This window comes from Phyllobates terribilis, unplaced genomic scaffold, assembly GCF_046119375.1.
Source record: "Phyllobates terribilis strain yellow unplaced genomic scaffold, ASM4611937v1 Scaffold_1__5_contigs__length_1240528914, whole genome shotgun sequence".
In the NCBI taxonomy this organism is placed as follows: domain Eukaryota; kingdom Metazoa; phylum Chordata; class Amphibia; order Anura; family Dendrobatidae; genus Phyllobates; species Phyllobates terribilis.
The window spans coordinates 1,016,241,702-1,016,265,255 of NW_027362761.1; positions in this window are offsets into that span (position 1 = coordinate 1,016,241,702).

Below are 23,554 nucleotides of genomic sequence, written 5' to 3' on the forward strand. Positions count from 1 at the left end.
CAGACATACAGTGGGGAAAAAGGGTATTTAGTCAGCCACCAATTGTGCAATTTATCTCACTTAAAAAGATGAGAGAAGCCTGTAATTGACATCATAGGTAGACCTCAACTATGAGATACAAAATGAGAAAACAAATACTGAAAATCACATTGTCTGATTTGGAAAGAATTTTTTTTTCAAATTTTGGTGGAAAATAAGTATTTGGTCAATTACAAACAAGCAAGATTTCTGGCTCTCACAGACATGTAACTTCTTCTTTAAGAGGCTCCTCTGTCCTCCACTCATTACCTGTAGTACAGGCACCTGTTTGTTATCAGTATAAAAGACACCTGTCCGCAACCTCAAACAGTCACACTCCAAACTCCACTATGGTGAAGACCAAAGAGCTGTCGAAGGACACCAGAAACAAAATTGTAGCCCTGCACCAGGCTGGGAAGACTGAATCTGCAATAGGCAAGCAGCTTGGTATGAAGAAATTAACTGTGGGAGCAATAATTAGATAGAATAATGGAAGACATACAAGACCACTGATAATCTCCCTCGATCTGGGGCTCCATAAAAGATCTCACCCCGTGGGGTCAAAATGATCTCAATAATGGTGAGCAAAAATCCCAGAACCACACAGGGGGGCCTAGTGAATGACCTGCAGAGAGCTGGGACCAAAGTTACACAGGCTACCATCAGTAACACACTACGCCACCAGGGACTCAGATCCTGCAGTGCCAGACGTGTCCCCTTGCTTAAGCCATTACATGTCCGGGCCCGTCTGAAGTTTGCTAGAGAGCATTTGGATGATCCAGAAGAGTATTTGGAGAATGTCATATGGTCAGATGAAACCAAAATAGAACTGTTTGGTAGAAACACAACTCTGCATGTTTGGAGGAGAAGGAATGCTGCGTTGCATCCAAAGAACACCATACCTACTGTGAAGCATGGGGGTGGCAACATCATGCTTTGTTTCTCTGCCAAGGGACCAGGACAACCGATCCGTGTATATAAAAGAATGAATGGGACCATGTGTCATGAGATTTTGAGTGCAAACCTTCTTCCATCAGCAAGGGCATTGAAGATGAAACATGGCTGGGTCTTTCAGCATGACAATGATCCCAAGCACACCACCAGGGCAACGAAGGAGTGGCTTCGTAAGAAGCATTTCAAGGTCCTGGAGTGGCCTAGCCAGTCTCCAGATCTAAACCCTATAGAAAACCTTTGGAGGGAGCTGAAAGTCTGTGTTGCCCAGCAACAGTCCCAAAACATCACTGCTCTAGAGGAGATCTGCATGGAGGAATGGGCCAACATACCAGCAATAGTGTGTACCAACCTTGTGAAGACTTACAGGAAACATTTGACCTCAAATACTGCCTGTGTAATTTGTGTGCCACACATGAAATTTGTCTGCACTAAAAAGGCCCCTGCCACCCCGGCATGCGCAGTAGCATCTCTCGGTTGCCGAGAGATGCTACTGTGCACACATCGGCGCCATTTTGCTAGAGGAAAAAGAGTTTGTCTGCAGCAACTGAGAAATGCTACTGCGCAAGCGCGGACAGCGGGGGCCATATTGCTGCAGGCAAATTTATTTTCCTCCAGCAAAATGGCGGTGCTAGCGGCGCTTGCGCAGCAGCATCTATTGGCAAGCGATAGATGCTACTGCGCACACGCGGGCGCCATTTTGCTGGAGGAAAAAGAAATTTGCCTGCAGCAATATGGCCCCTGCCACCCGCGCTTGCACAGTAGCATTTCTCGGCTGCCGAGAGATGCTACTGCGCATGCGTGGCGCCATATTGCTACAGGCAACTTGTTTTTCCTCCAGCAAAATGGCACCCGCGCATGCGCAGTAGCATCTCTCAACATCCCAGAGATGCTACTGCGCATGCGTGGGTGGTGGGGGCCATTTTGGTGCAATACAAATTTCATGTGTGGCACACCAATTACACAGGCAATATTTAAAATATTAGGCAGGTCACTGAAAGCACAGTGACCTGTCAGAAGGCAGAAATATGAATACATAAGCAGAGCACCAGTTAAAGCCGCTCCCCAAAGGCCGCCCCGAAGCACAAGCATCTCATTATGTTAGGAATGAAAATAAAGATTATAAAAGAACCACAGGATGGATTTCATCAACAAAGGTATCATTTTACTCAGTGTAACGGCACCCACCTGGCAGTTTATGTGGTTTACTAAGCACAATCCTGCTGTCAGGTGCCCTTTAAAAAATCTATGGTATCAGGACTAGTGATGATCGAGCACTAAAATGCTCGGGTGCTCGAACCTCGGGTCAAGCACATTGGAATACTCGAGTCCTCGACCCGAGCAACGAGCCCAATGTAAGTCTATGGGAAACTCAAGCATTTTTCGGGTGGTCCCCCCCGGCGGTCTGCAGAAGGTCAAAAATTGCCCAAATCGATGGGTACTGGGAACGGTGCTCAATTAAACGTCAGGCAGGCAGAATATATAGGCAGACAGGCAGGCAGGGTGTATAGGAGGGTGCATGAAAAACATAGCAGGGCACTTGGAACACACTAGTGCCCTCCGATTTTCATGCACCCGTCTCTTTAAAAAAGCCGGCTGGCAATTCATCAGCGGCATACACCGGTACCCGACAATTTAGAACAGAAAGAATAGAGCATTACACATGAATTAGATAGATAGAAACATGTCGGTCACATATATAATAAGTACAGTGACAGTGTTGGTTACTGTACTTGTTATTTAGCGTTAAAATAAAGGATTTATTAAAAAAAAATAATAGTGTTTTTGTCTCTTTAAAAAAGCCGGCCGGCAATTCATCAGCAGCATACACTAGTACCAGACAATGTAGAATAGAAAGAATAGAGCATCACACATAGATTAGATAGATAGAAACATGTCAGTAATATATATAAGTACAGTGATAGTGTTGATTACTGTACTTGTCATTTAGTGTTAAAATAAAGGATTTATTTAAAAAAAAAATTGGCGTGGTGTTCCCCGTGAATTTTAGTCTCTAGCGGAGGTTAAGCAAACGGCTGGGGGAGATGTCTGAAGCCTGGGAAGGGGGTAATACCCACGGAACTTCCCAGGCTACTAATATCAGCCCCCAGCAGAATACCTAGCCTTTACCAGCTAATAAAATGGGGAAACCACCAAAAAAATGACGTGGGGTCCCCCCTATTTTAATAGCTAGCAAAGGCTAGGCAGACAGCCGGGGGCTGATATTAATAGCCCCGGAAGGGTGCCATGAATATTGGCCCCCTCCCAGGCTAGAAACACCAGCCGTCAGCCGCCCCAGAAATGTCGCATCCATAGGATGCGCCAATTCTGGCACTTAGCCTTGCTCTTACCACTGCCCTGTAGCGGTGGCAGTGGGGTAATAGGTGCATGAGGTGAGCTGAGTTCATTGGACATAAACTCGGCTCATCTGGATGCCGTCACAGCCAGACACTGAGGAGCGCTAGCATGCCTGCGCTTCTCAGTGTCTGCGGCATGGCAAGCTGGATGGCAGCTTTCGGCTGCGATCCAGCCTGTCATGTGAATGTAGCAGAGCTGAAGCTGTCCTGGGAACCATGGAAAGGTAAGGATGAGGTTGCTTTATTATTTTACTTTTATTGCAGAAGACATTGGCTTCAGCTGGAATGGGGACGATGGTAAGAATGGTTTAATTTAGAAAATTAAAAAATTGTGTGTTTATTTCAATTAAAGGACTTTATTCTGGGTGTTGTGTTTTTTTTAAATACTTTACTAGAAATTCATGGCGGTTATGTCTAATATTGGTGTGACCTCATGAATTTCGGGCTTAGGGCCAGCTGATAATACCAAGCTGGCCCTGACCCCTTTATTACCCAGTGAGCCACCGCACCAGGGCCCAGGATGAGTTGGGTACAGCGCCAGAAGATGGCACTTCTATGAACGCGCCATTTTCTGGGGCTGCAGACTGCAACTTGCAGCGGGTGGGGCCCAGAAAGCTTGGGCTTCCCTGCGCTGTGGATTCCAGCCCCCAGCTGCCTAGTTGTACCTGGCTGGACACAAAAATAGGGCGAAGCCCCAAGTATTTTTTTTTTTAATTATTTCATGAAATTCATGAAATAATAAAAAAAATGGCTTCCCTATATTGTTGTGTCCGGCCAGGTACAAATAGGCAGCTGGTGGTTGGGGGCAGCCCGTTTCTGCCTGCTGTACTTGGCTGGAAACAAAAATATCGCGAAGCCCCACGTCAATTTTTTTTAAATTATATCATGAAATCCAGATGAAATTCATGAAATAATTTAAAAAAAATTGACGTGGGGCTTTGCCCTATTTTTGTGTCCAGCCAGGTACAGCATCCAGGAGCGGGCTGCCCCCAACCACCAGCTGCCTATTTGTACCTGGCCGGACACAACAATATAGGGAAGCCCTTTTTTTTTTTATTATTATTTCAGGAATTTCATGAAATAATTAATAAAAAAAATTGATGTGGGGCTTCGCCCTATTTTTGTGTCCAGCCAGGTACAACTAGGCAGCAGGGGGCTGGAATCCGCAGCGCAGGGAGGCCCAAGCTTTCTGGGCCCCACCCGCTGCAAATTGCAGTCCGCAGCCACCCCAGAAAATGGTGCGTTCATAGAAGCACCATCTTCTGGCGCTGTACCCAACTCATCCAGTGCCCTGGTGCGGTGGCTCACTGGGTAATAAAGGGGTTAGGGCCTGCTTGCTATTATCAGCTGGCCCTAAGCCCGAAATTCATGGGGTCACGCCAATATTAGACAAAACCGCCATGAAGTTCTAGCAAAGTATTTAATCTATCTAATCTATGTGTGATGCTCTATTCTTTCTGTTCTAAATTGTCGGGTACCGATGTATGCCGCTGATGAATTGCCGGTCAGCTTTTTTAAAGAGATGGGTGCATGAAAACACTATTATTTTTTTTTAAATAAATCCTTTATTTTAACACTAAATAACAAGTAAAGTAACCAACACTGTCACTGTACTTATTATATATGTGATTGACATGTTTCTATCTATCTAATCTATGCGTGATGCTCTTTTCTTTCTGTTCTAAATTGTCGGGTACCGGTGTATGCCGCTGATGAATTGCTGGCTTTTCATGCTTCCCTGTGAGCACTGTTCCCATCGATTTGGGCAATCACTGTAATGCCACAACCACCATGGCTGTGACATTACAGTGAGTGGCAGACAATCCCTGCATGATTGGTGCTCTTAATAGCGCCAAACATGCAGAACGGGGACCCGAGCTCCCGCCCGAGCATCTCGAAAGTACTCGGCGAGCTCCGAGCATCTCGAGTACTGAGATGCTCGGGCGAGTACCGAGCAGTGGCGAGCATGCTCGCTCATCACTAATCAGGACCTATTTTTTTAAATCAATATTGATGCAAACACTTTTATGCTCAAAAATGACAAAAGTATTCTAAGAAATCAAATTAAGGACCAGATCACTAAGCTATCACTACCACCTCCTCTCCATTTGTAACAAAAACCTTAATTTAATTTCCTTGGCTTATCTTTGAGAAGGATCACCTCATCCACCCTATGCACAAATGTCATGTTTTAATATCTCTTAAATGTTGTGCTCTTGTCTCAGTAATTAATTTGTAAACATGCCTGAAGAAGGAGCCTCTGTGCTCGGAAACTTGCAAACATAATGTTTCTGATTAGCCAATAAAGGTATCACTCCTAGAATTGTCATTTTTGGGCATAAAAGTATTAACATTGATTTTTCTGGCTAACATAGTATCACAATAAAAAGTTTTAATGTACATTTTAAATCAAGATTCTATGTTAAACATTTCTTTCAATAATTTTTGGTGATTTTTTTATTTTATTTTCCGTATCAGTATCGATATTTGAAAAAATCCAGAAACTATGCATTATTTACACGGGCCACGGAGGTCAATTTGCCTGTTCTGTAAAGATCACTCTTCAATTTTCATACTTGCGAGTGATATAAAGAGGATGCCAGTTGGATAAAACCTTAAATGATGTCATGTTGCATTGACTAAATATTGATTTTATAATTGATATGTTTTTATTTTATTCATTTTTACGGTATCAACAATCTAATTCTATTCATATATTTTATCTCTCCAAACAACTTTATTATTTGCTTCATAGTTTTGATTACCAATATCCCATGCAGTTTCTTTCAATCAGCTCTGCCCACGGATCTGTCACTCATCACTTGCTTCCGTCACTGTAAAGTGCTTATCCCTATTAACAGGATAAAAACTCCCATCTTTAATCTGTATATTCCACCTCACAACCTGCTGCCTTAATTCCATTCTTTTGCTCCTCATTTTCAATTCCTGTCTTCTGGAATTTTTCATTCTACATTTAAACAAAATATTACAAAACTCACATTTTTCTGAACCCTGCATAGATTTCTTGAAGGGGTTGTCCGAAACTAACATTGATTTAAATCCTAAATATCTATTTAATGTAATAATCAAATCATTTTTCTAATATACATTAATTAAAAAAGTCCCCGCCATTCCCTCTCTACTCAACCTATCTGGTTATTTTTTTTTTACTTGCGGTTTGATGACATTTTGTTTGAGAATTGCTAGTGCATGTTGAGATACTCAAATAGGATGTCATCAGAGGGCAGGTGCTGTTGTCACTGCCACAGTTGCTGTTTCCACCCTAAAACAAAGCATCATCCATTTCAGGGCTGGGCTAGTCCCTGCCGTACTGAGCATGTGTCGGCTGTCAATTCTGAAGCATACTCAGTATGAGCTCTCTGAACCATATTGCTTTTTAGTGCACAGTGATAGTGCTCTCCCTCGCCTGCTCTAAAGAGAAGCAACGAGAGGGCAAGTGAGCACACTGTCAGTGGACATTGTAAAGGAGAGAAGGGAAAACAGAGACCAGTTATGCCCCTGAAACAGATGTCACAGTGACATGTGTTTCGGGGACAGGGCTGGTCTCAGCTTTTCCTGCTGGCCGCATTCTGGCCAAAGAAAGCAGCTGCAGCAGAGACTGCAGCCTCTGTCCCCTGATGACGTCTCATTTGAGTATCCTAGCATGGACTAGTGATTCTCAAACAAAACATCATCAAACCAGAAGTAAAAGAAAAAAATAAAGCAGTTAGAGTAATGAGGGAACGGTAGGGACTTTTTAATTAAGGTATATTAGAAAAGAGATTAGATTATTGCATTAAATAGCCAGACATTTAGGATTAAAATAATGTTAGTTTTGGACTACCCTTTTAACTCTCTTAAACCACGAGTCCTATTTTGCTTTTACTTTTTCCCTTAAAAATTTATATCTGGCTGAGAAATACAAACACGGTACAGCCACAGTAATATGACATTAATTTCCACATAAACAATTAAAATATAAATTAAATGCATTTTAGTAAAGCAACACTAAATTCTTGTGTTTGCTTTTAATTAAACAACTTTTAGTTCAGTATAAAACACGTTCTCCATAGCAGATGATTATTTTATATTGCAGCAGACTGCTATAAAAAATTATTTTATTGCAAAATCCTGCTGCCATGCAAAATAAGGTAGATATCAAGAGCTGAAACACATTTTTCAAAAGTAGTCCTTTACTCAATAATACATACTAAATAATATATATTCTAAAATAGAATAGAAATATCACTAATGTCATTGAAGAAAAAAAATAGCACACAGTATTGAGAAAACCCAAGTACAGCTACAGAATAAAGCACTTTTCAAATTCAATTTGGCTTCTTCTTGGCATGCCCCAGGAAAAAGCCGAGAGGTGAAACAAGGAGTTAGGTAGGTGACCTGGATAGTGTTTTTATAAGCGATTTTAAAGTAATATTTTTTGCAACAAAAATAAAATCCCTTTCATGCAGTACGTTTTTCTAATCGATCTGCACTATTTTGAAGGATACATCTTCATCCTTTCTGTTTTAGGAATAGGGTTGAAGAGGGGAGGTGGTGATTTCTTTATTGGCTCTATGGATTTTAAAGATCTCCTACTTTTGCTGGCACTTAGGTGTGAGCATATGTGGGTTTTAATGAGGGCAATCTGGACTACTGCCCGGGGGGCCCATGGCCAGATTGCCCTCATTATAATGTTGTGTGTGCCACCGAAGAGGCGCACATATCCCGGCCTACAGGGGCAGGCTGGGCCGGGGGGGCCCCGAGCCGCTCTCCCAGCAGCTGTGCAAGATCCCTGCTTCTCCTAAACTTGCTTGTGTGCTGGCTCGGCCGCGTCACAGCTAACAGACAAGGCCCTGTGCGTGCTGCGGCCGTGTCTGCTAAAGTGACATCACGCAGTGCACCCTGCTTGCACTGTTGCTTACCAACGGAGTGGAGCTGGACAGGAGCAAAACCATGGGATGGTGAGTGACATGTGCATGTGTGACAGAGTGTGTATGTGTGTGCATATATGATTGTGCTTATCTATGAATGTGTGATGTCTGTTTATTAGTGATGGGCGAGCACTAAAATGCTTGGGTGCTCGATGCTCGGGACAAGCACATTGGAATACTCGGGTGCTCGACCCGAGCAACGAGCTTAATGTAAGTCTGTAAGTCTATTTTTCAGACTGCTCCCCCCAGCGGTCTGCAGAGGGCCTAAAAATTGCCCAAATTGATGGTAACAGTGCTCAAATGACATAGGGACAGCATGGGGAAGACCCCTGGAAGCATTTCTGACTCCCAGGTCACTGATGTCAACAACATTGTCAGAGGTATCACGTCACTTTTACGGACTCACAATAAAACATACCAAAACGAAACCAAAATGGATTTTTCTGGGAAACATGTTAAGGAACATCCTTTCCAGGGTAATGACTTGCATATAAAGCAAAATAAATAACCAAAAACAAAAATGCTCCTCCACACCTTGGGCTATGTTCACACGTAGCGTTTTTGAGGCGTTTTTTCACTTTTGCATTGTTTTCAACCGTGACAAATGCATTCACCAGGAAATGTCATTTTAACATTTTACAACCTTATCTGGCCATGCGGTTTGTGAGATATCATCAGACACATCGTGTTTCATTTATGAAGGAGGGACTCTGAAAGTCACATAGCCTATTTTATAGGGCCATCAGGCGGCCTTTACTATTCTTAAAGGGCCAGCAGTCGGCTTCACTATTCTTAGAGAGCCATCAGCCGACTATGTTTTATTGTTCCAATTACTAAAGAGTGGGTCTCCTATACTGTTATTGCTTATGCAGTGATTGGCAGGGCTGCCCAATTTTTGAACGTACCCCAATACCACTTTGAAAATTTGGATGCACCCCAATACCCCTTTGAAGAGACTTAGAGGAGGGTCTCCTGAAAACAATGTTCCAATTGTTAGGAAGTAGGTATCCCATTGTGTTTGCCTATACAGTGAATGCAAGGGTTGCCAAAAATTTGGAGGCACTCCAATGCCCCTTGGAAGAGACATGGAGGTCAGAGGGTCTCCTTAAAACAATGTTCTCATTATTAGGAAGTAGGTCTCCCATTGTGTTTGCCTATGCAGTGAATGCAAGGGTTGCCAAAAATTTGGAGACACTCCAATGCCCCCTGGAAGAGATGTGGAGGTCAGAGGGCCTCCTGAAAACAATGTTCCAATTATTAGGAAGTGGGTCTCCCATTGTGTTTGCCTATGCAGTGAATGCAAGGGTTGCCAAAAATTTGGAGGCACTCCAATGCCCCTTGGAAGAGACGTGGAGGTCAGAGGGCCTCCTTAAAACAATGTTCCCATTATTAGGAAGTGGGTCTCCCATTATGTGTTTGCCTATGCAGTGAATGCAAGGGTTGTCAAAAATTTGGAGGCACTCCAATGCCCCTTAGAAGAGACATAGAGGAGGGCCTCCTGAAAAATAATGTTCCCATTATTAGGAAGTGGGTCTCCCAATGTGTTTGCCTATGCAGTGAATGCAAGGGTTGTCAAAAATTTGGAGGCACTCCAATGCCCTTTGGAAGAAACGTGGAGGTCAGAGGGTCTCCTTAAAACAATGTTCTCATTATTAGGAAGTAGGTCTCCCATTGTGTTTGCCTATGCAGTGAATGCAAGGGTTGCCAAAAATTTGGAGGCACTCCAATGCCCCTTGGAAGAGACATGGAGGTCAGAGGGCCTCCTGAAAACAATGTTCCCATTAATAGGAAGCGGGTCTCCCAATGTGTTTGCCTATGCAGTGAATACAAGGGTTGCCAAAAATTTGGAGGCACTCCAATGCCCCTTGGAAGAGACGTGGAGGTCAGAGGGCCTCCTGAAAACAATGTTCCCATTAATAGGAAGTGGGTCTCCCATTATGTTTGCCTATGCAGTGAATGCAAGGATTGCCAAAAATTTGGAGGCACACCAATGCCCCTTGGAAGAGATGTGGAGGTCAGAGGGCCTCCTGAAAACAATGTACCCATTATTAGGAAGTGGGTCTCCCATTGTGTTTGCCTATGCAGTGAATGCAAGGATTGCCTAAATTTGGAGGCACTCCAATGCCCCTTGGAAGAGACGTTGAGGTCAGAGGGCCTCCTGAAAACAATGTTCCCATTATTAGGAAGTGGGTCTCCCAATGTGTTTGCCTTGGCAGTGAATGCAAGGGTTGCCAAAAATTTGGAGGCACTCCAATGCCCCTTGGAAGAGACGTGGAGGTCAGAGGGCCTCCTGAAAACAATGTTCCCATTATTAGGAAGCGGGTCTCCCAATGTGTTTGCCTATGCAGTAAATGCAAGGGTTGCCAAAAATTCGGAGGCACTCCAATGCCCCTTGGAAGAGAGGTGGAGGTCAGAGGGCCTCCTGAAAACAATGTTCCCATTATTATGAAGTGGGTCTCCCATTATGTTTGCCTATGCAGTGAATCCAAGGGTTGCCAAAAATTTGGAGGTATTCTAATGCCCCTTGGAAGAGACATAGAGGAGGGCCTCCTGAAAAACAATGTTCCCATTATTAGGAAGTGGGTCTCCCAATGTGTTTGCCTACGCAGTGAATGCAAGGGTTGCCAAAAATTTGGAGGCACTCCAATGCACCTTGGAAGAGACGTGGAGGAGGGCCTCATTAAAAAATGTTCCCATTAGAAATGAGCGGGTCTCCTATACTTATAATGCCCATGCACTAAGTGTATGGGCTTACAAACATTTACCCCTGGGGGGTATACATGAACATACTGTAAAAAAATATTTTTTTACGGGCATCATAAACACCCTTTAAAAAAATTATGTGGGTGTTGCATCACAGACCACGGTCACACTGGTGATATTGTGGTTGAGAATGAAGATGAGGAGAAGGAGGAGGACAAGAGCAAATAGCCAAAATCAGGAAGTGAATACCCATGTGTGGGTGTAAAGAGGTGCATGGGAATACACCTCCCAAAAAAAGACACTGGATTTAAGTTTATGTTATGGTGCTATCATTCGGAGGTGTTGAGAAGTCTGGTCCAATCCAGCCCTTATTCATTTTTATAAGAGTCAGCCTTTCAGCATTTTCAGTTGACAGGCGGATGCGCTTATCAGTTATAATTCCACCAGCAGCACTAAAAACCCACTCTGATAAAACGCTGGCGGCAGGGCAGGCCAGGACCTCCAAGACATAGAGAGCCAGTTCATTCCACGTATCCAGCTTGGATACCCAATAATTATAAGGCACAGAGGAATCACGGAGGACATTGGTACGGTCGGCAAGGTACTCTCTCAGCATCTTCCCAAACTTTGCACTCCTTGTGAAAGTACCCCACGCCTCAGGGCTTGTGTGATGGGAGGGGCTGAGAAAATTCTCCCAGAACTTTAACAGTGTTTCCCTGCCTCTGCTGGATTGAAGTTTTGTCTCACTCGCCTGTACTGAGGATACTGGAGCTGGCAATATGATTCTCCAGGTCAGTACAATTACGCAGATACCAAACATGTATAGTTTTTATTTATATAAGTGGTGACATTTTTTTTTAGGAAATTTGTAAAAAAACCAATAATTTAGCTTGTGTCACCATTTTCGGAGACCCATAATGTTTTAAATTTTCGGGATATGTGGTTGTGTGATGGTTTATGTTTTGCATCCATAGCTGACATTTTTACTGATACCATTTTGGGGTAAATACAATGTTTTCATCGCCTCTTACTTAATTTTATTGCAATGTTGCGGTGGCCAAAAAACCCCATAATTTTGCAGTTTTGATTTTTTTTTGTTTATGCCATTTACCCGTCGGATCAATGTATTTTATATTTTAATAGGTCAGACTTTTAGGAATGCAGTGATACCAAATATGTTTATTTCTTTTTTTTAATTGCTTTATTTTTAGTAGGGCAAAAGGTGGGTGATTTTAACTTTTATATTTTTTCTTTTTTTTCACATTTTTAAAAACATTTTTTTCACTTTTTACTGTATTTGTTACTCCCCTTAGGGTATTTGTACCTGCGATAATTTGATTGCTCTATCTATACATAGGATATTGCTATCTATAGTGAAAATCACTGTCTCCTATGAACACCAGCTACAGGAGTACTGTAATGACAGCCACGGAGGTATTAGGCAGACGCCCGCTGTCATGGCAACCCATCGGTGCACCGCAAACACGTCACAGGCATGCAAATGTGAGCATTGAATGACGCACCTCCCTGTCGATGTGCATTAAATGCCACTGTCAGGGATTGACAGTATCATTTGACAGGTTAACAGCCGAGAATGAAGCTACACCCTCAGTTGTAAAAGGCAGATGGTGGCTGAATAATTCAGCCATCATCTGCCAGGAAAGATGTGAGGTCGGCTTGCGAGCCAGCATCAAAGTCAGGGACCCGACATATGATGTAACTATGTCATATATCAGGAAGGGGTTAATACCCTCATATCCATTCAAGTGGCCACAGAACTAGACTACATACTTAAAGGGGTTCTCTGGATACAAAAGCTAAATACCTACAAGAGATAAATAAATACACTTCTAACTACTTTTAATTAGCAAATCACATTTGTTCAGTCTAGGAAGGTAATCACTATAGAAATAAAATGTCTACCACCTTGTCTCACTTAGAGAATCCTGTCCTTGAATGTTAGGACAGGTGCCTGTGAGCATGTGCAGTAGAATCTCTGCCCTTTTCATATGTGGGAGGACGTGCTCCACTAATACTACTGACGACATCAGCGTTGCTAAGGTAAGAGGCCGTCCAAACTTCTGTGCGCCCTGTCTTGAATAACAATATAAGTATCTGCAGGTCACAGCGTCAGAGCTTCCTATCGCACATGTTCACAGGCATCTGTCCTAAGAATCTAGAACAGGTTTCTATCAGCGTAACAAGGTGAAGGCCATTTTAATTCTATAGTGATTACCTACCTAGTGTTATGGTAAATATTTATACTTTGCTTTATTTTTTAGACAATTCATATATCTTTGAGAATTTTGTATTTCAATATTAGCTTTATAAGTGTTATTCTTAAATAACAGGGTGTTGTCTCTGATATAGAGATGTATTAAAGCCTTCCTTTGTTCTCAAAGTGGAGTAAAACTAGATATAACCAGCCTCCTAAGGAATGCAGCAGAAGACATGATTTACAACCTTGTTTTTCTCAAACTTAAATATTCCTTTTTAGGTAAAGCCTGTAAAGACACTCCCCTTTTTCCTTATCTCTTTGCGTGTAATAAAGATATGTGATCAGGCATCTAAGATTGAGATGAGCCTGAGACACAGACAGATTGGGTCATGTTTCTCTTGTCTCCGATCGATCGACTCCCTGATTTGATCAAAACTGCAAACGTGTGAAGCCTCTTGAGCTTCTCCGAAAACTTTGCATATAGGTTTCCACATCATTACATGGTGCAGAAAACCCGGGATTGTCAGAACTGCACCTCCTTTGGACCCAACTGCAGGGATATCTCTCTCAGAACACTGAATGATGATCTGCGTTGAGTAGCCCATTGTGTTACTAAAAATTCAGTGTTACCTAGAGGGCTCCATGATGGGTAATTGGTGGTCCGAACAAGACAATCTCTGTTGAACCTCTGCTGGTATTTGAGTTTTGTTTGGATATTTTATGGTCTGTCATAGGTTTCAATGCGTCTATGTATTGATGAGCGAGTATGTTCTGTTAACCCTTTCGCCGAGTATGCTCGGGCCGAGCTCCAAGTATTTACAGATGCTCGGTGATATGTTTGAATTGCTCCCGTGTGCATGATATGCGACTGTTTGACAGTTTTAATACATGTGAGGAATGTCTATTTCTTACACATTCCTCATATGTAATAAAGCTGTCAAACAGTTGCAAATCATGCACATGGGAGCGATTCAAACATATCACCGAGCAGCTGTAAATACTCGGAGCTCGGCCCGAGCATACTCGGCGAAAGGGTTAACAGAACACACTCGCTTATCACTAGACTCTTTAGATGTATAACTGTGATTGAATGACGGTTGAATGAACATTGAATGAAGTGACAAGCCATCCTTGCCCAATGATTCAGGTCAAGAGCCTTCGCAGTTCTACCTGTATATTTCAGGAGTCAGAGGATTGTTATATGTTGACTTCATTGTCTATGTGATTGTAAAGTCTGCAGTGATATTGTTGAAAACTATGAGGATCCTTGAATGTGGGACTGGAGGATTTTATACCAGCGATTGTGGAGTGTGGATTGAGTGACTGACGTATTGTAAAACTGTATTGGTGAGTCAGAATTGTTGTCCTCAGTGCCTGTGCTCTGTTTTATGTGAACTAGTTCTGATGAATCATCATTCTTGGTGTCCATGCTGTGTGAACTCAAGAGAGAAAATTGTATATTAGGAGTTGTAGTCCATCCAGCCAGTATATCCAGAGAGGGGAGATGTAACACAGATTTATTTGTCAAGCTGTGCCCCCTGCAGGATGTTGAAGGGAACTCCTTGTTCAAAGTACATAAACCTTACATTATGCTCTGATCTAGGTAACCCCTCCTCCTTTGTCCTAGATGCAATCTGTCTGAATCAGAGGAGGTGGACAAAGGTTTTGTAGAAAAAGAATGTATTCTCCCATGACATGTTATGTTGACTAGTGGAAGTAATTGCAATAACTATTGGTAGTATTACATGAACCACTCTCCTCCAGCGGCTCTATGCCAGAGGCTGAGCTGAAGGCGTTCGCTGCAGCGTGCAATCTGGGAAAAGGTAAAGAGATTTATATATTTTCGGACTCAAGATATGTTTTAAAGGGTCGGACATGACTTTGGTGCCATTTGGCAGAGCAGTAATTTTCTGACCTCTGCTGACAAACCTATGAGGCGTTAGAGCAGCTACTCACAGCACTCACCCTTCTCCGAAGGGAAGCTATCGGCATACACATGGGAACAAAGTCCCCTTGCAGTAGGGAATGCCTTGGCCGACCAGGCAGGTAAGGAAGCAGCATGACTACCTCTGACTGAAATACTGGCCATAGCAGACATGGCCCCACTAGGGGACTCAGTGAGTGAGAGTGCGGGAAGCTACTTTTTCACAGAGTAGACTGTCACCAAATCGGCCCAGTGGCCGTTGATCGTGAACTACTGCAGGTCTTCCAGATCCAGGCTCCCCCACATGAACAGAACGCATGGGCCAAAGCGGGTGCCGTACTGTCAGAGTCAGGGGTATGGCAGGTAAACACCAGGATTTGCCTCCCATGCTGTCTGTTCCCCATGATGGCTGCCCTAGCACATTTCCCCGGTGCACAACTCAAGGGTGTTATGTTTTCAGTGGTGCTACAAAACTAGTGTGCCCCAGGGTTCCCAAACATGGCTACAAAGTATGTCTAGTTTGTGCAAAACATAACCCCGGTAGACATATTCAAGTCTCACAAATTGCACGCCAAAACCAGATTACCCATTTGAGAGACTGCAGGAGGACTACATACAGCTACCTAAGGTGGGCACTTATGAATACGTCCTGGTATGCATTGATCTCTTCCCTTGGTTGCCTGAAGTTTGGCCCGTGATCAAAGTTCAAAACAAAACTTTGATAAGTGAGGTGGTCTTTAGATATGGGGTACACGAAACATATAGAATGACAGAGAAATACACTTCACTGGAGAACTAATGAAACAGATCATGGTCACTCTGGGGATAGAACAGGTTTTCCATGTTCCCTATCACTCACAAAGTAGTGGGAAGGTGGAATGCCTTAATGGTGCCCTGAAGATAAAAATCCAGAAGGGCATGGAGGAAACATACTTGTCCTGGGTAGATTGCTTGCCCATTGCATTGTATTCAGTGAGATCCACCCTAAGGGGGAGAGAGAAACTGTCCCCTATGAAATACTGTTTGGTGATGTCCCTAAGACAGGGTTGTATTTCCTGCAGCAGCTGCAGCCTCCTACAGTTCACTTACTGAATGTTTTTGAGTTGCACAAATATCTGACTGTTACTCATAACCGTGTTCTTTCCTCCATCCCAGACCCCAACTGTATAAGCGGCACACACACATTGGTACCAGGAGACTGGGTCGTGGTCAAGAGACTTATAAAGAGACCACTGAGCCCAGATATAGTGAGCCATTTTAAGTACTGACCACTGCTATTTCTGTCAACCTCCAAGTCAAAGATACTTGGATCAACGCCAGCCACTGGAAAAAGGTCCTGATCCCCGGCAGCAGCAAAGATGATGACCCTGCCCTTTTAGACCATGCTGATGGCAATTGCATCCCTTGCCCTAACTCTCAATGATGTACTAAAGGAGGAGAGGACTGGGGCAACAAACTGATAAGTATCACCAAGTCCTGCTGTGAGACATAGTTTCTAAAGACTGTCCTAAGAACTGCTGGATACGCACCCATACCCCAATATCCTCTGATACTATTAAAACACTGCAGTGGTGGTTGTTGGAAATTGGCTTTTATACACCTATGTAGATATTGTAATTAAAACAAGACGTTTGCAGCTAGAATAGTCATTTACAACATTAACAATGTATAGAGTGTATTTCTGATTCATTTAAGGTTAGCTTTATTGAAAAAAATGTGCTTTTCTTTAAAAAATAATGAAATTTCTAAATGACCCCAAACTTTTGAACGGTAGTGTATCTTTGATAATTCTGTATTTCAATATTAGCTTTATGTGTTATTCTTAAATAACAGGGTGTTGTCTCTGATACAGAGATGTATTGAAGTTTTCCTTTGTTATGAAAGTGGAGTATAACTAGATATAACCAGCCTCCTAAGGAATGCAGCAGAAGACATGATTTACAACCTTGTTTTTCCCAAACTTAAATATTCCATTTTTAGGTAAAGCCTGTAAAGACACTCCCCTTTTTCCATATCTCTTTGCCTGTAATAAAGATATGTGGCCAGGCATCTGAGACTCATGTGAGCCTGAGACACAGACAAATTTGGTCGTGTTTCTCTTGTCTCCGATCGATCGACTCCCTGATTTGATCAAAACTGGCAAACGTGTGAAGCCTCTTGAGCTTCTCCTAAAACTTTGCATATAGGTTTCCACATCACTAGACAAAGCAATTGTGAATTGCTAATTAAATGTATTTAGGAATATATTTATAATGATATTTCCTTTAGTCATACTTTTTTTTAATTACAAAAGAATCCCTTTAAACACAAACTTAAGCAAAAAATGGGAAGAACTTATTGTCCTTGACTACACTCTTTTACTTAAAACATTGCGCTACACCATTCACCTTATACATGGGCTGCAAACAGGAGCTAAGATGCAGAGGACAAGAACTCAGTGATTATAAACAGGTTATTATTTATTTATTATTTATAGAATTATTAAGAGAAGTCAAAATACAAGAAAATGACAATTTTACAGTAACAACAGTTGAGACTGTATAGCTTTATCACTACGCTCTCTCGGTTCTGTGGCTACCAGTTTGGCCCTAGTCCTAATCTTTCTTCCTTTCACAATATCCTTATAGCTCTAAGAATACGACACTACAAAAACATAATTTTCCTTCAACCTATGCATTTATTGTAAAAAAAAGTAATAAAACATAAAATAAAACTGTACAAATGAAATATCGCCGTAATCAGAATAAAGTTAACTTTTTAATATGGCAGCAAGTGAATAAAATTTTAAATGTCAAAAGACAAAAGCAGAATTGCTGTTTTTACTATTTATCCCTATAAAAACAGTTAATAAAACTTAGGTAACATGTTATATATAACCCAAAATGGTGACACTAACAAACTTATCCAACAAAAAACAAACTCTCATACACCTATGCCGAAGAAAAAAAATGTTTTTTTATGGCTCCTGGAATGTTATAATGAAAACAAGAAAAATGATGTGTCCTAAATAGTGTTGAGCATTCCGATACTGAAATATCGGGTATCGGCCGATATTCGCGGTATCGGAATCCGATACTTAATTCAGATACTTTTAGAATATCGGATACCGGAATCGGAAGTTCCCATAATGCAATGAGCCAGTTTCATTTTATTCAGCCAATGAGGATCCTAAGAAGTGTGGGCACATCCTGTTAGGCATGTAGGCATGTTAACTAATGGCATGGCTGTGATTGACTGCTGAAATGATGTCATGATGCACTATAAAAGCCGCCGCCGCCATTTTGAGCTCACTCTGCTGTGAATTCAGTTAGGGATAGGACGCTGTTGTTCTGAGGGACAGTTTTAGCTACCTATTTGCTCTATTCTGCTTTACCCAAGCTACTTTATAAATCGCTGTGCCTTGCAGCGCTAGTGCACAGTTCTCTGTGCTGTTCACCGCTGTCTGCAAGGTCTCTGTGTGTGAGTGCAGCTCACGCTGTAGTGTGTGCTTCAGCCAAGTCTGGTTGTAGTGCGCTCAGCGTGCGTCACTGCCTCATACATTGTCCTTTTTTGCTAATTGATAATTTTTCCTGATTTCTCCTATTAGTGTGGTGGTTCCATCTGTATTCAGCTAAATTGGTTCCAAACACACTATATAGGAGTAGATAGAGAATTTTTTTTTTGTCTTGCAGCGCTAGTGCACAGTGCTCTGTATCTGCACTCTTCACAGCTGTCTGCAAGGTCTCTGTGTGTGAGTGCAGCTCACGCTGTAGTGTGTGCTTCAGCCACATCTGGTTGTAGTGCGCTCAGTGTGCGTCACTGCCTCATACATTGTCCTTTTTTGCTAATTGATAATTTTTCCTGATTTCTCCTATTAGTGTGGTGGTTCCATCCGTATTCAGCTAAATTGGTTCCAAACACACTATATAGGAGTAGATAGAGAATTTTTTTTTGTCTTGCAGCACTAGTGCACAGTGCTCTGCATCTGCACTGTTCACGGCTGTCTGCAAGGTCTCTGTGTGTGAGTGCAGCTCACGCTGTAGTGTGTGCTTCAGCCACGTCTGGTTGTAGTGCGCTCAGTGTGCGTCACTGCCTCATACATTGTCCTTTTTTGCTAATTGATAATTTTTCCTGATTTCTCCTATTAGTGTGGTGGTTCCATCCGTATTCAGCTACATTGGTTCCAAACACACTATATAGGAGTAGATAGAGGAGCCTTTCTGCAGCATTCTGCCCTGCAGCCCCAGCCAGATTAGTATTAGCCTATTTTTTGTAGCCTCATCTATTGCATTGTAGGTTACCTTCCTGCATTGTAATAGCTACAAAAAGTTTGTGATACTATCGGTATTACATCTATGGGCACATCCAGTGTCTTTTTGTGACAAAAAAAAATAAATAAAGTTCACCAAACACTCCACTTTACAGTTGTGTAGGCCACATTAGCTCATATTAAAGTCTAGTCCACACTTTATAAAATTAGTGTTTCTTATACCTGTTAGCAGCTGTTCAGGAATAAGCACACCAAGCCCTTAGTACTTTTCTGCCTATCTTTATCAGTCTACCAAGATGAAGAAGGCAGGGAGTAAGGCATGTGGTCGTGGTCGTGGGCGTGGAGTTTCTATAGGGAGAGGACGTGAGGATTCTGTGCCTGCAGGGAGAGGACGTGGGGATTCTGTGCCTGCTGCGGGCACCAGTGACTCAGCATCCCCCAGTTTTACCAGGGAACAGTCCTTTATGCGCAGCTTTGTAGGAGCTAGCCGTACCCCCCTGCTGCGGGAGGACCAAATTGAAGCCGTTGTCGGATGGATGGCAGCTAACGCATCGACTTCAATTAGTTCCAGATCCTCTCAGGTCCTGAGCACTGAAGAGCACCCATCTGTCTCTTCACCACCTGCCAAATTGCCCAGGCAGTCAGAGAGCCCTGGACAGGAGCCATCTCTACTTCTGTTCTCTGAATCTCTTGGCTTGGAAAGAGGGGGCCAGCCAAGCAGAATTCGAGAATTTGAAGAAGAGGTAGTATGCAGTGATGCGCAACCGTTTTGTCTCTCTGAATCTGAAGCGGCGGGTGGGCCAGTGCCTATGGTCAGCAGCACACCTCAGTACGAATCTGATGATGAGACTCAGGTGCCACTTTCTGGTGTGGACTATCCTGTCGAGACTACCCAGGAGAAGCAGTTGTTTAAAGAGGGTGGTGTAGATGATGAGGTCCTTGACCCATCATGGCGTGAGGGACAGGAAGGTGGTGGGAGCAGCTCTGAGGAAGAGATTCCCTGAACAGCCCAAAAAGGAGGGAGAGGGAGGGGGCAGACTTCGTTGCCTGTAGCCTACACTTCGGCACCCATTAGGAGCACGGCTCTTCCAAAATCCAAAGCGGGCGCTCCCAAGACTTGCAGTGCCTGTTCTTTTTTTGACACAGTTGCAGATGACATTTGCTTTGTCAAATGCAAGCTGTGTAATCAGAAGGTGAAAAGAGGGAAAAGTGTCAGCAACCTCAATACCACAAATATGTGGAAACATGTGCGGACCAAGCGCGTGGTGGAGTTACAAAAACACACTGAAGACCTAGGCCAACCTACAGCGCCACCTACCATCTCTTCAGCTCATGTTGTAGCCTCTTCCTCTAGCTCACACACAGCTGGTTCGGCTTCTTCACAGGATCGCCATGGAACAACCTCTGGCACTGTTGTACAGAGACACAGTGTAATTCCACCCACAGCACCATGCTCCCTGTCATCCTCATACTCCCAGGCCAGTCTACAGCCATCGTTAGCACAGGCATGGGAGAAAAGGAGCCCATACTCGGCAAACCACCACCAAGCACTGGCTCTGAATGCTGGCATCGCAAAACTACTGGCCCTTGAAATGCTATCATTCAGGCTGGTGGAGACTGACACGTTCCGTAACTTTATGGCATTGGCAGTCCCACAATACAATGTGCCCAGCCGCTTTTATTTCAGCAGGCAAGCCGTCCCTGCCTGCAACAGCATGTGGAGGGAAAAATTAAACATGCGCTACAAAACGCCGTCAGTAGCAAGGTCCACCTGACCACCGATGCGTGAACCAGTAAGCATGGACAGGGACGATACCTTTCCCTCACTGCCCATTGGGTAAATGTTGTGGAGCCGGGTACAGATCTTGAGAGTGGCGCTGTACGTGTTCTGCCAACTCCAAGGATTGCAGGAATCCAGTCTGTACACATTGACTCCTCCTCATACTCCAGTTCCTCTGAATCAGCGCTGCAGGAGCCGTCACGGTCTACCTCCACATCGACCCGTGAACGGTTACCTGTTATGATGACCAATATGAGCACAGCTATGGCCAAACGTCAACAGGCCGTATTAAAATTAATTTCTTTGGGGAATCGAAGCCACACAGCGCAGGAGCTCTGGAATGCCATCAAGCAGCGACGTGTGGTTTGTGCCAGCGAATCTCCAGCCAGGTATGGTAGTGTGTGACAATGGCCGAAATCTGGTGGCAGCTCTGGGCCTAGGCAACCTCACTCACATCCCATGTCTGGCACATGTGCTCAACTTGGTCGTGCAGAGTTTTTTGAGGGACTATCCGGATCTTGATGCACTGCTGCATTCCAGCAACGCAAGATTGCGCATTGCAGCTCTGCAGCGCCGATTACGTCTTCCGGAACATCGCATCATATGTGACTTGCCCACCAGGTGGAATTCAACGTTACATATGTTGGAGAGGTTGTGTGAGCAGCAGGCAGCAGTAATGGAGTACCAGCTGCAGCAGGCGCAAACAAGTCGCAGTGCGCGCCGTTCACACTTCACCACCACTGAATGGGCCTCTATGAAGGACATTTGCCACGTTTTGCATGCCTTCGATTATTCCATGCGGATGGCGAGTGCAGATGATGCACTAGTCAGCATGACTATCCCCCTTATCTGCCTGCTTGAAAAAACACTGCAAGCACTAAGGGACCAGGTTTTGGAAGAGGTGGAGGATGAGGAGTCACAAATGCCATCTGCTTCTGTACAGTCTGCGCAATGTGGTTCCTCACAAAGGCCTAGGCAGGGGACATTTTGTGAGGAGGATGAGGAGGACTCAATGGAGGAGGAAGACATCTGTCCTGAGGAGGGAGGTACACAAAGCTCTAGTAGTCAGTATCTAGAGCGAGGGTGGGGTGATGCAGAGCAGGCAGAGATCACGCCTCAAGCAGGGGACAGCGTTTCTTGGCCAGCTGGCAGTCTGCAGCACATGGTTGATTTCATGCTGCAGTGCCTGAGAAACGACCACCACATCGCCCACATTCTCAACACAGCTTATTATTGGGTGTCCACCCTCCTAGATCCTCACTACCGGGACAACTTACAAAGCCTCATAACACCGTTGAACCGGGAGTGTAAAATGCGGGAGTACCAAGACGCACTTTTGCATTCCATCATGTTCGCCATTCCAACCGAGAGCAGTGCTGCTAGTGCTTTACAAAGCAGCTCAGTGTGTTGAGGCAGTGGAGGAAGCTCTGCACAAAGACGGAGCAGAAGCAGCGCCTCAGCACAAGGCAAGACCAGTATGGCCCAAATGTGGCAAAGTTTTGTGTCCCCGCCGCCACAAATGTCTACACCATCACAGACGGCTACAGTCAGCAGGAGGCAACGTTTCCGTCAGATGGTGACAGACTACATGTCTTGCCCTCTCAGTGTACTCCCAGACAGCTCTTCCCCCTTCAAGTTTTGGGTATCTAAGCTGGATACATGGCCAGAGCTTAGACAGTATACATTGGAGGTGCTGGCTTGCCCTGCTGCTAGTGTATTATCTGTACGCGTCTTTAGTGCCGCAGGTGGTGTACTAACAGACCGTCGCATGCGCCTATCCTCCGATAACGTTGACCGGCTTACTTTTATGAAAATAAACAAGGCCTGGATCTCGCATGAATTTGCCAGTCCTCTTCCAGAATAAATAATTGGTTGGCAACAGTATCCAGGTCTCCTGTTGTGTTCATGTTTCTACCACCTGAACTGTAATCCCTGAGCTCCAACACCGCCAGTTGCTGCTCAGAAGTGCCGTCTGCACAGTCAATGCTTGCTCCAGTGTTATTGGGGTTCAGTAAAGTCAGCTGATCCCCAGCTGTGTGTCCGGAAAATTCTCCTGCTCTGTCCACATCCACTGTACTACAGATTTAAAACTTGCTCCAATTACACCTCTGGCTCCTCTGTTTTTAATATTTACCCTGGGATCCAGCACCACTAGTTGCTGCTCAGAAGTGCCGTCTGAACAGTCAACGCTTGCTCCAGTGTTATTGGGGTTCAGTAACGTCAGCTGTGCCCCTGCTGTGTGTCCTGCAAATTCTCCTGCTCTGTCCACATCCACTGTACTGCTAAGTTAAAACTTGCTCCAATTAGACCTCTGGCTCCTCTGTTTTCAGTATTATCCCTGAGCTCCAACACCGCCAGTTGGTGCTCAGAAGTGCCGCCTGCACAGTCAACACTTGCTGCCGTGTAATTGGGGTTCAGTAACG